Genomic DNA, 12,789 nt, shown 5'->3' with positions numbered 1-12,789 from the left:
CTTAAGTAAGGAGAACCCATTCAGACAATAGTGAGATTTCTGAAACAAAGAACTGAACTCATTTATTATTCAAACTGAAAATAGATTGATAGACATCAAGATTAAGAAAGTTTATGCTAGAGAACAAAGATGTCTCATCTCCATGGGGTTTTTTTCTTCTTTTTTTTTTCTCCCAAAGACCAAGTTGTTCGTGCTGAACTGAAGAGCCTCGCACTGGCTGGTACTGATAAGCAGCAGTCCTGTGACTTGATTGTTTTTATTAACTCTCTCTGAAAGTCATTCACCATTAAACACGATTAGATTCATTTTGTTGCTTTATTTATGTTTGTACTTGTGAACGTGGTGCCAGTGAAAATGCTTCGGGTGTTGTTGCTGACACTGACCCAGCAGTCACGTTGTGTTACCTTCTTTCTCTGCAGGGTAACAAGAGTGGCCTTTTTGGGTGGCTGTAACTGAAGATTGCTTTACAGGAGCAACTGAAGAAGGTAAATACAAATACTGTTTTGCACACAACTTCTGAAGCATGTCTGAAGGAAGGATCTGATCCTGCAAACCCCAGGAGCGTGCTTTAGTTGCACAAGTAAAAGCTCTTTTGGCAGTGTGGGTAAAGATTGCAGCGCTGGGCTTGGAGCTAAGCTTTTGCAGCTAAGCTTTTGGAGCCACCGCTGTGCCTTAAACCTGTGTTTTGCCTGGGAAGCCAGTGGTTTAGGAATCCTGTTGCATTTCAGGAGCAAGGCCACAAAGATGCACTTTCTGGCTTTCAGCCATGTTCCGAGAAGGCTGTTTGGTAACCAGACAGAGCCTCTGTGTGAATGGCAAGACTCTGCTCTGGCAGGTCTTGGTGGCCACTTGGCCAAGTCTGTGGCACAGCATCCATGGGCACTGGACTGGGAGCTGCAGCGGCATATTCCCACAGCCAGGTCCCCTTACTGGCGCAAATCCTTGGGGAGTGGTCAAGTCTGCTTCAGCACTGCTTCATCCCAGGCTGAGACACTTCTGGATTTACAGCAGCATGTCGAGCAGAGCAGGAGAGCAGAATTTAGCTGTTAATTTGATTGCTTATTATCACTGCAAAAATTAAAACACATGCTTTTTAGTCTTTCAGAGCGTAGCGAAAAGGAAAGAAATATCACTTTCTGCAAAATGATTTTTATTTAAAGCAATGTGAAAGTCCCTTGCTTCTAAATTAACTCCTTGCCTCTCTTCTGGTCCAAAGTTTCAAGTTGGAAAGGAATATTAACATCACAAAAGTGGTGATTCACAAAATTAACTTGCAGAAGAGAAGAGTAACGGCAGATCAGTGTTTGGTACTGAAGGGTGTCATCTGACTGAGGTTCATATGGCTGCTTTATAATCACCTTCTTTCAGAAATTAATAGTCGGTTAAGCACCATAGCAACAAGCAACACTGATGTAAGCGTTGAGCAGTGGCTGCTGTTCGCTGTGATGTCAGTGCTCGTTAGTGCTGTTCTCTTGACCTTGTTTGAATATAAAATGGTGATTTCATTTTAAACTTAGAATTTTACAGAATGACTAAATGCATTGGAGTGAATTGGAGCTATTTTTATTTTAAATTTTATTAAAATGTACTTCAAGGGGAAAAAAATGTCCCTGTTCTCTTCTGTTTTAAATTAAAATAGATTTGAGGATGATGTGGGGTTTTTTTTCAGTTCTTTGTTGCCAAAAATATCTATTTAGTGAGGATGAAATTCCTGAAGTTCAAGTGAACATTGCAATCCTTGGCCATGCCAATGGTGTATGTCAGCTGCATGATACACGCCTGTCTTCAAGATTTGAACATTATTCTTGTTTTTTTATGGTGGAGCCCAAGAGGTATTAGATGCAGTTCAGCTATTGAAGGAGAAGCAGATCCTGCCGTTGAAGGAGATGGTGGTCCTTGCCTAGCAGTGGTGTTCCCCCTTTGAGCTGCTGTGAGGAACAGAAAAATGTTGTCCCAGGTGCATCAGAGGGCCTCAGAATTAATGGGGTTCTTGTGCAGCCATGGTTCCTGCGTGGCCATGATGCTACATGGCCCAGGAAAATTAGGAATTCTGGTTGTGGTAAAAGCAGAACACAACCTTTAGACTCACCTGAAGCTTGTAGGCTGTCTCCAAAAGCAGACAATATTTTGTATTGCTGCCATCAGGACGCCATGAATGCCAGACACACCCTCTGGAGTGTATCCTTCAGCAGTAAGCAGTTTGGGTGATTCATAGATTATATCACTGGAAAAGACCATTAGATTTTTCAGTCTGATATTCCGAGTATGGTTTATTGAGTCTTACCCCTTACCCCTGGGCAGAGGTGGTAAGTAGGGTTTAGCCAAACTCTCTCTTCTAGAAGCTGATCCAGGCTCATTGGGAAGATCCTGAGCACCAGAGAACTGGGGGTCAGCTACAGTGCGTGCAAGCAGGACATGTGTTCAAGCACATGTTTTCAAACTGCACCACAAAATTCTTGACTTGAAAAAATAAGTTGTTCAATGTGTCCTTTAACATTAGGACTTGTTTCTCTGAGAAGGTTTGGCTCTGTCCTGCTTGCACTGCAGTAAGGGGTCCAGTTTTCCACGGAAACCTATTTGCTGCAGGATCGGTCCATGATCTTGCGACATATTTCATAAAATAAACCATAATGAATGATATGTGGTCCAAGAAACTGGATGTCAAATTTCAACTGGGTGAGAATTGAAACTGCTGAGATAATAAACCATGAGAATAGGAGATAGTAATGGAAATAGTGATAGAGTCCTAATTAGAGCAGTGCCACTGAAACAGGGAAGGTTAAGGGTTTGGTTGATTGAGTTTGAGCTCAATTGCTTGATAGCTTAATTTCAGGTGAAATCCCATCTTCTGAGTTAGCAGTTAAGCCGCTCAGTGCAGTTACAGAGCAGGACTCTGTACTCCTTGAGGAGCGGCCGCATGGCCCCAGGCGTCCCAGCACTGCGTGTGAGCCTGGCCTCGGGCATCTGGAGTGGGATACAGCACAGAGCTGGTAAAATAGATTTTTATACCGCGTGTTTTGTTTGCTTTCTTTTTTTCTGAGCTCCAAAGAGCTCTGAATGGAGGCGCGAATAACAGAATAGATACAGCAAGGGGCTTTGATGGTTAAACCTTCAGAGTTAAGATGTTTACATTCTCCTTTATTTAGCACTGCCTAATTATATGCCAGTTTTTTCTCAAAGTAAGAATCTGAATTGAAATGTTTGATTTGGGAAGAAGGGAGGGGAAATGTATTTTTACGGAATGATGGACAATAGTGTTAGTTTTCCAGGAGCAGTCATTTGTTTAAATGTATGTAAAAGCATTTTCAATAATCAAACACCATTCAGTGAGCATTGTAAATCAGGGATAGCTTGCATGCTGAAAAATTGAAAAGTACAAAACATGCTGCTAAAGTTGTACATTATTGATAACAAAAGACACATGCAGACTTTTAAGATAGCAAGATAGAATCCTTTAGAAAACCTTTAACGGAGAAAAAAAAAACACAAAGGATTTAGCGAAGTTGCACTTAGTTTAAAATTTCAAATCCTAATGCTTGTCAGAGTTAAATGCTGATTAAATATTGATAATAAAACAGAAGCTGCCTGCTATAACTCAGAACTGAATGAGGTGATCAACAGAGAAATCTGTGGGTTTGAGCTTTAACTTTTTTTATATGTGTATATTCTCTCCTCTCTTTCTTTCAAGCCAGGAGCAAGGTCAGAAGGACTTTTCCCCCCCCCCCTAAGCTCAATACAAAAAATGGATTGAGCAGTTTGTCTATGTGGAAAACAAAATGGTTCTGGGACCAAAACCCCCCATTTTTTTCCCCAGTAGTCCCACCACTTTGTTTCATGAGGAAGGGACATCACTCTGAAACCGTGTTGGCATGTTGCTGGGCCACTTGTTTGCTGACTGTAGCGGGAGGAGCTCCAGGCAAAAGTTGAAAGCCCTGGAACGAACTTTTTCAGAGAAGTTTCTGTTTACGAAGGGCTGAACAGTGCATGCAGTTTCTCCCCAGCACTCTTCCTTGCTAGTGACTTTCCAGAAGTGCTGGCAATGTCCTTACCCCTGTTTTCTGTACCAGCTGGGTGGCAGTGATGCTTGCAAGTCAGGCGGTGGGAAGCTAGTAGGGTGACATTTGCCTTACTGAGTTTGGCACCTTGACTTTTCTTGCTTTTGACTGACTGGTGTGGAAACATATCGCCGAGCAGAAATAGCCATCATTCCTAGAAGATGTGGTGCGCGACTACTTCTGGACATGGTTTCTGTGACTTGGGTGCATTTGTAAGAAAGCCTGTAATAGAGCAGCCAGCCTGGTTCTTGGACATTTTTCTAATGTTCTCTCTGCAACAGGCCCAAATCACATAAGAGCTGTACTGGAAGCATTTTGCATGAGTACTTGTATCACTCCCAGCAGGAAATGGGGATCTGGGAGACCTCCATTGATGCCTGCTGCTCACTTGCTGGTGGCATGGTAGTCATGCAGCTGGAGTAGTTACTGTCTGTCAGGCCACATCTAAGACTGGATTTATTTACTTTTGGGTTGTTGGGAGACGTTGTAATACCCTGCTTGGTAAGACTTTTGAGTTACTCAAACTGAAAGGTACAGTGCAGTGTTACAGTGTTTCCGTAATCTCTAGTAATTACAATATTACCTGCATGTTTTGGGGTAAACCCTAAAAAGGTTGCGCATGGGCCTTTGGAAACATAAACTGCTTGAGGACCATGCTTGTTTGAATGAAAAGTTTAGCCCAGAGATGAGTGAAGCTGTGAGTTTTCTGAAGCAATTGGGTCAAGAAGATGTAGAAAATAGATTAAGACATTTTGGAATAATTTAAAAAGTATTTGAGCAAATCTCATTAATATGGACCACTAGCATGCTGTATTGAAGACTTCAAAGATCTGTCAGAGGAGTTCTTTCTGCGCTATTGTCTGCCAGCATTAGCAATCTCAAGAGAACATGTTTCTTTTGTTTGCTTTTGGCCCATTTAGCTTTGCTTCTTTTTCTTCTTCTTAATGTTCCTTAATGTATTATAAATCTTCAAGTGGGTTGGTAGAAGAGTATGTTTCTTGGTTTTAAGATACTAGCAGATTTTGATGCTCTTACCTGATGCTTTTGGACCAAATCCTTCTGGTCTTCATGAAGACAGCTAAAGTGAGCAAGATTTGGCCAATATTTTGCATAATCCTAGTTTAGGTAGATGCTCAATATGATGTTCAATAAAATGCAAGTGCTGATTTGTATTACTTAGCATGCATTCAGAGTACCATCATCCATTTCAAATCGGTGAAGAACATGAAGCATCAGGCTGAGTGGTTCATTCATACCTCTGGATTTGGAAACCACTAGCCTACTCTGTACCCACAAATCAAACACACTGGGGTATACTGAAAGTGGCCCAACATGTGAAGATTGTAACTGTGGAGTAAATAGCCATAAAGGCTGCACTGGTGTTTGCCAGTTGCTAAAAAGTGCTGTGAGTTCTGTTAAACTAAGCTATCATCAGAGGAGGCCCAACCTTCCTCATCTAATGAGTTTCTTGCAAAAATGGCTGTATTGGCAAGTGCCATCACGGAGCTCAGGGCTGCAGCATCCCTGCCATGGGCAGGTGTTTGAATTTCTCCCACTAGCCTCTGTGTATGAGGAAATGTAAGCTGTGTGCGTCCTAAGTGGGAGGCATGACATCCCATGCTAGGCACCTGTGAGGGATTTTTGTTGTTGTTGCAGTGATGAGTAGTGCTGTTGAAGCTGGTTGGACTCATCATCCCGAGCCATTTGGGAAAGGGTGCTGTAAAAGCTGTGTTGGGAATATTGGAGCCTGTTCTTGTGCCATCACTGGTCCATGAACAACCTCTCCTCTCTCATCCTGATTGCAGCTTTGCTGCAGACTGTGGCTCAACAGGTAAATTGCTATGTTCTTCCTTTAACTTGGCCTAACTACAGATGCATCAAGGAAGTGGCTCATAATACACCATGCAATGCAGACTATGTGATTTCCAGCCTGGTTCTTCAAGACCAAGCTGGATAATGTGTCAGGAGGATGTGCTGCATTTTATCATAGCTTGAGCAAGGAAAGAATTGAGAATGCCATAGGTAGGAACGGCATCAGTCCTCGTTACTCCAGAACGCAGGCACAGGCTACAGGTCGGACAGCTCATGAACTCATGCTCAGTCTCAACCAAAAAAACAAATAGGATGGAAAGATCCAGTTTCAAGGTTTCATTCTGAAGCAGGCAAATAACTCTGAATTAAGAGCTGTGCTGAAACTTGCCCTTGTGCAAGTTGTGCTGCTGGGCCAGTGGATGCAGCGGCAGCTGCCGCTTGCTGGTGCACATAGGCTGATGGGCTTTACTGCACATCACGGCTGTCTGTTAGCATCTTGTAGCTATGCCTGGCTCTCAGCAAAAGGGCCAGAACCGCTTGTAGATGTGCAGGCTTGAAACCTGCCTTTAGAAAACTCCTGTCTCAAAGACAGTGCATGTTCCTATGTTATAAAATCCAGAAATGTGAGAAAATGATACCAGAAATAGATTCTTACTGCCTATTTTGTATTTTATTTGGTCATCTCTAAGGTCATGCCTGTTGCCTTCAACCACACCAGAAGTATGTCTTCCAGCATACTTAAGTTGTTGTCCTACAGCAGTAGCAACCATATTTTACAGTGACTGTTACAAGACCAGTGATGTCAGTGGGCATTACGGGAGGCCACCCTTTTTATTTGGTAGCTCATACTAAAGCCAAGGCATTAAAAAAAAAAAAAAGTAAGTTTTTGGCCCTGATTGCCTGCCTGTATTTCTCATTGCAACATATGAAAGCATTTTTCACTGCTGCTAATGGCAGGAACTTCAGACGCCACCTCTGAGATGTTTAATTGCTAAGTGTTTCTCTCAGTGCAATCTGTGAATTTTAATTTGGGGCTCTCCCACCTCTGCTGGCTATATACTTTTCAGTGTGTTTTGTGTAATACTGCTTAATTGCTCAAAAGGGTAATTTCTGACTCTGAGCTCACTGTTTATTTTTTTCAGTATGGTAGCACAAACATTTGGATATTTGTAACTAAGACTCTGACGTCATTTCCATTGCAAACCATTAATATCCGTAGTTTATCATACAGCTTTTCAAAATAGGTTTTTGTTGAAATGTGATGATCTCTTTCTATTTTTTAAGTAGAATTTTTATTTTTTTATTTTTTTTTAAAAAAGCATTTTGTGGGTACAAGGTCTGCTTTCTTCCCCTGTCGTACCCTTTTTGTTATTTTTGATAGGCCCTGTTTGTCCATATTAGTTGTAATACAAGTGTTTAATTTAATCTTCTGACATGTTAAGGGTTAGTGGGTCCCACTGATGGAAGGAAATGTCTGTGGAAGGGCACAGCATTTCCTGCTGCTGGGGCACTTCCACCAATGGAACAGTGGTGTGCAGTTGTGACATTAGTAATTGTCTGTAAAGATCTTAGAAATAAAAAGTGCTACATTTGAAAGCCAACAACAGCATAAATCAATAATATAGGCAATGAGACAGTTTCCTTTTTTTTTGGGGGGGGGAGGGGATATTCTAAATCCTTTTAAATTGGAAAAATGTCATGATGCAGGTATTTTTACAGATTGTGGTTGCTTTATTGCTGTCATCCCCCATTTAAATTTTATTCCAATAACTGGAAAGATAATTTTTATTTGGAAAATTTTGTTTTTAAAACTTTATTGAATGCAAATTGGATTCTGTTAAAAATGTTATTATTGGAAAACAATAGAAAAAATACTTCGGAAAAAGTGCAAATTCTTTCACGTGTTTATCCTCCTTTAAGATCTGATGTCCAATGAGAAAAAAATGTGTGCTTTTGTTGTTTGTTGCCTTTTGTTTTAAGGAGGGAGAGATGATTGCTTTTGGTACTACTTGCTTACAGTGTCCAAAGCTCTGAGCTCAGTTGTGGAGAACATTAAAATAAGCTCACAGGAGGTCTTGTAGAAGTTGTAAGAAATTGTAAGCATGTCTGCTGAGTCAATTACATGAGACAAATTGCCAGGGTAAGACTGCAAGGTTCCAAACTCGTTATTTACTCTCTGCTATCTGTAAAACAATTAATTTCTGCGTTTGATTTCACAACAGATAAATACATGTTTTGGAGGGGGAAAAATATATTAATTAGACAAAATATTATTTAAAACTGAAAGAATTATCTGGATATGTATTCATGTATTTAAAAGGAGTCTGGCCTGTCCTCCTTTTGAAGGTTGAATAATTGAAAGAATATAGTTTAAAAATGGAGACTCTGGCTTTTTAAAATTTCTCCTCTTGAGTGAGACTCAAGTGCATGAGGCAATATTTTTTCTTAGATAATTTGAATTTTAAAAATGCAGTTATTATTTTTAAAAAAGTATACATCTTGAATCTTTGAGAGCATTCATTTTTTTCAGACTTTATTAACCCTGTAGTAAGTTTCTAAAAATTGTGTGAATAGTTCAAATCCAACGTCTGTGTAGTGTAAATCCCACATGTATAGTATGTGCTCACTGGTTCTCTTTTTGTGTAGTTAGCGTTTCATATGTTCATGATATGCAGGCCAGCTGGAGCATTACCGCTTCGTAAGCTGCCATGGTTAACTTGGTTTGAAATACATCCAGATCAGCCATAGTGTTTTCTAGATACTTGATAAGGCCAAGAAGTCCAGAAAAGTCCTTTTCCTCCTTTCCCAGTGCAGATAGAATGGGAGGCTCAGAGAGGAGCTGGGTAAATCGGTTTTACTAGACCCTGCTGTTTGAAACTCATGCTAAACTCCTACAGTGGTTCCCAGCTGGGCAAGACGAGGCAGCGTTGTGGTGCCATGCTACATCACCTGCATCCCAGTGTCACTTACACGCCACCACTTGAGGAACCTGTCTTTGAAATTGCCCTGCCAGAAGATACTGGAGAGGAAGGCTTTTAGTTACAAGGGGTCTGAGCACCCTCAGTGAGTCTGAGGCCACCGTTGAGAAGAAATTCCATTCTCGCTCTTGTATCTAGAGCACAGGTGTTGAGGCATCAGTGCTAGACACTTGAGGATCCCCGAGGATTGCTGGTATGGAATGAAAGGTTCCTGTGCTGGAGGGGGTTTGTCATGGACAGCGATCGGCAAACGAGGCAGGGACCATCTGCGGGGGTGTCTTGTGCGTTGCTGTGTCAGCACACATCTCTGCTGCCGTGCAGATTCGGGTTGTCTCCAGTCCTACAGGCGTTTAGTGTGGGCCACGAGGTATGACATCTCCTCTGTCCCAGCCCACCTGATCTTACCCACTCCTTACATCAAAGGGGTAGATACATGTGCGCAGCTCTGTGCAACCTGGACACCTGACAGACTGTTGCAGGGGAGCAAACTTCCTGATTGGTATGTTGCTTGGGAGTATTAGCAACTGGTAGGTTTTTGTTGAGATGTTGGGTTTTTATGGAATTTTAGGAAAAACCATTTGTCCCTTAAAGTAAATCTGTGCTTTCCCAGCTCCTTCCCTGTTCCCTGCTGTCCTCTCTGAGGTGGCAGTGGCCGCCTTCAGGTACCACCATACCAGTTGGTTGCATGCAGCAAGGGGAAGCCCTGAGCACTCCCTGCGTACTTCACCATCATAAGGCCACATGCCCTCAGTTCCCCACTTGTCTCCTCTCCTGTGTCTCTGTCTTCCCTCTTAGCAAGAGTAGGGTTGTTATCAACTCTGTTATGAGATAGCAGGTATCTGCAGGGGGTGGACCCCAGAGTACCTCCACGTGTGGCTGGGGCCATAGCTGGCCTGGCTCAAGTCTTCTGCTTCCCTGCTGTGGTCATTCCTGGGGCAGCATGCAGTTGGCCAGGCATGAAGTGCCCCAAGAACAAGTGGGACCTTGCCCATCTGGCAGAGGGGATCTGCCCCGAAAAGGTGAAGGAGCATGGAGTTAGGGGTCTTCATCATGCTCGGCCCCAGTGTCTTCATGAAGCACAATGGAGAGCAGGCTACTGGTGATGTGGGAGGAGGTTGTGTGGGAGCCTGTGACGTGCTGGAGATAGCACCGGTGGGACAAGAAGGTCTTCCCCCAAGAGGAGAGGGAGAGAAAAGTCCAAACAAGCTTTCTGGACATTTGAAACCTTCTCTTTAAAAAACCCCAACATCTGTAAAGAGACTTGCCCAGATTTTGTCCTGTGACACTGACATCCCATGTGGTCACTGCCCGTGAAGAGTGATCTGTGGCATCATCTGGGTAAGACCTTGGTGTATCTGTGCAGAAGAACTAGAGTTTATCGTAGTTTTATATTGGGTTTTCCCTCAGCATGTAACTGGATGCATTAATAGTGACATGATCCTGGTGTGACCTGGACTTTAATGGGTTTGAACTTGGAACTGTTCAAACATTAAGAAAAAACCCTCGCTCCCTGCATGTATTCAGCAGCTGCTTTTTATATGCAGAACTCGGAGCTGCAAAGGTTCAATGGTGGTGTATTTTCAACTTTCAGATGAAAAGGACTAAATAACTGCCAAAAAACCTGGGCTATTTCTCTCCTGATGCAGATGTATGACTGCCAGGACATGCATACATCAAAAAGACAACGTGCCTCTGAGCAGTTTAAAACCTACTGCTTTGTTTTGTTTTGCTTGAGGCAAACAAAATGTCAACCCCCTCAATCTTGGGAGAGGGTTTTTGCTGTTAACGTGTGCTTTGTGCAAAGCCTGAGCTCGCGAGTCAGGATTTGGGGTTCATTTTCTACCTCTGCAGCTGACTCACTCCGTGGCATGGGTACTGTTTGTTCTGGACAAAGCTTTCTTGTTTTTTTCTTGACTTTGTACAGTGCCAGCTGTGTGTGGTGTACCAACCAGAATATGCTCTTTATCCTATGTCAAACGTTAACTGTGGCAACAAGACTGTGATGGGATTTTCCCATCTGCAGCTGGAGCCAGATTTGCCCCTTGCACCCCAGAGGGACATTGCGGGTTAGGTTGTTGGGCTGCTGTGTGTTCAGGCAGCTCAGAAAGGTACAAAATTGTTCCTTTAAAAAGACAAAAAGTAACAAACCCAAAGGAAAACAAACAACGAAACCAACCACAACAACAACAAACCAAGCAAACTCTCCCAGGTCTAATTTTTCTGTGGTTTTGGAAAGTGTGTCCCATTCCTCTCCTGCCCAGCCACATACCTAAAGCAGCTTCTTTACCAAGTTTCCGCTTGAAAGGAATTCCATTTACAAAGTTATCAGCTACCTGCAAACAGATGGGCATAAGGGAAGGCCTAATACCAGCTTGACATTAGTGTTTCACGTGGAGCTCTGCAGTAATGATGGAGAAGTTAGTCACCTGCCACCAGAGTCATTCCCGTGGAATGATGATAGAGCGACCTGGAGTAAAGATGTCTCTTTGGAGAGCTGTTGACAGATTTACTGACCACTGGGTCAGACTAGATTGCCTTTTTTTTTTGGTATTAAGAATTACTATACATTGAGTTTACTTATTAAATTGTTAGCAAGTTTTTGTGGTGTGGTGTGTCCCCATAATGTCAGCAAAGTCACCCTGCGTTACCCCTCTCCTCCCTGGAGCCGGGCCGGACCTCTGCTTTGGGGTATCCATCTCCAGCTCTTTCACAGAGTCATAACAGCATTATGCTTTGTGTATAATACCTTTCTTTTACTAGGGATATAAATCTTCAGTCTATAGATCTTTGGTTCAGATTTTTCTTTAAAACATTAATGAGTGTTATAGGGTTTGGGGGAAAAATTTACACATAATGATGACATTACATAAAGACGTAACAGCTAAAGCATACGTTCTGTTGGTTTGCCTTGTCTTACACGAACATTATTTTTGCACATCACTATTAACAATGCAAACACCCTGAAATGCTAATAGCACTAGTAAGCTTTTAATTCCATGGAATTTATTGCTTGCTGTATTTCCATGAATTTATAACGCTTTGATTCTTAAGAGCCCCATTTAATCAGTTTTGCCTGGCACAGAACATAATAAACAACTTGCTGGTGCTAAAGTGCCACATGGGGGAGGCTGCTAACAAGAAAGTTAAATGCTTCTGCCACTAGCAGTTTCTTCGCTGTATTTTTCATGAGCTGTTACTACCAGTAATGTACTTTGCTAGCTTTAGAGCAGTGGTTAAACACAGTGACAAACCAAACAGCACTCCAGTGCTGTAAACACCCAAAGCAATACCATTTTTGTTCAGGGCTACAGTTTAAATCAGGCTTGAGGCTCAGTATCATTTTATGGTGATCAGTGACTTTTTTTTTTTTTTTAAGGCCTCGTTTTTCTTGATATTTTAATATAAGACTTTCAGGAATGACTAGTGAGTGGTATTTATCAAGAAAAACAGTGTGGGGGGAGAGAGGAAAAAAAAGAATTGAAATACCTTAAAAAACAGCTCTTGTTTGTTTATGCTGCTTGACCATAAAAGTACAAAAAGACTGTCTTAGTAGAAAAATACCAGATTATCAAGTGCTTTAAAACAGAAAATGTCATTTGAGTCTCAAAACTGCACCAACTTTATATAATTACCCTTTTAATTATCCCCAGTGGCTCATGAAATTTGTAAAATAGAGCATTGAGAGTTTGATTTACTTACATGTTGCACTTTAGTGTTATGCTCTTAATGAATATTGTTTAGTACTAATGTCAAGCAGAGATTGCTGAGTGCTATAGAGAGGTGCATGCTGCAGAGCTGGGTATTCAGAGGGGAATTGTGGAAACTCCACCTTAAATGAAGAGTATATAAGTATGTAAAGTGATATGCTATAATTTTTTTTGCCTGAATGGAAACTATCGATTTTATCCTAAGCATACAAAGTAGTTTACTATATTTTCTTTATT

General features: G+C 41.9%; 1 protein-coding gene across 13 annotated transcripts in view; it reads left to right on the top strand.

Annotated features, from left to right (window-relative positions):
• The window catches only part of FOXP1 (forkhead box P1), a 391,266-nt gene that overhangs the window by 164,471 nt on the left and 214,006 nt on the right, over positions 1-12,789 (top strand). For all 13 annotated transcript variants that reach the window (XM_055707728.1, XM_055707722.1, XM_055707725.1 and 10 more), the window contains one exon: positions 420-485. The gene's annotated coding sequence lies outside the window, so the exon portion shown is untranslated. The remainder of the gene's footprint in view (positions 1-419; positions 486-12,789) is intronic.

Source organism: Falco cherrug, chromosome 4 (assembly GCF_023634085.1).
Source record: "Falco cherrug isolate bFalChe1 chromosome 4, bFalChe1.pri, whole genome shotgun sequence".
Classification (NCBI taxonomy): Eukaryota; Metazoa; Chordata; class Aves; order Falconiformes; family Falconidae; genus Falco; species Falco cherrug.
The sequence above is the reverse complement of the archived record's forward strand: the minus strand, read 5'-3'. Positions and strand labels throughout refer to the sequence as shown.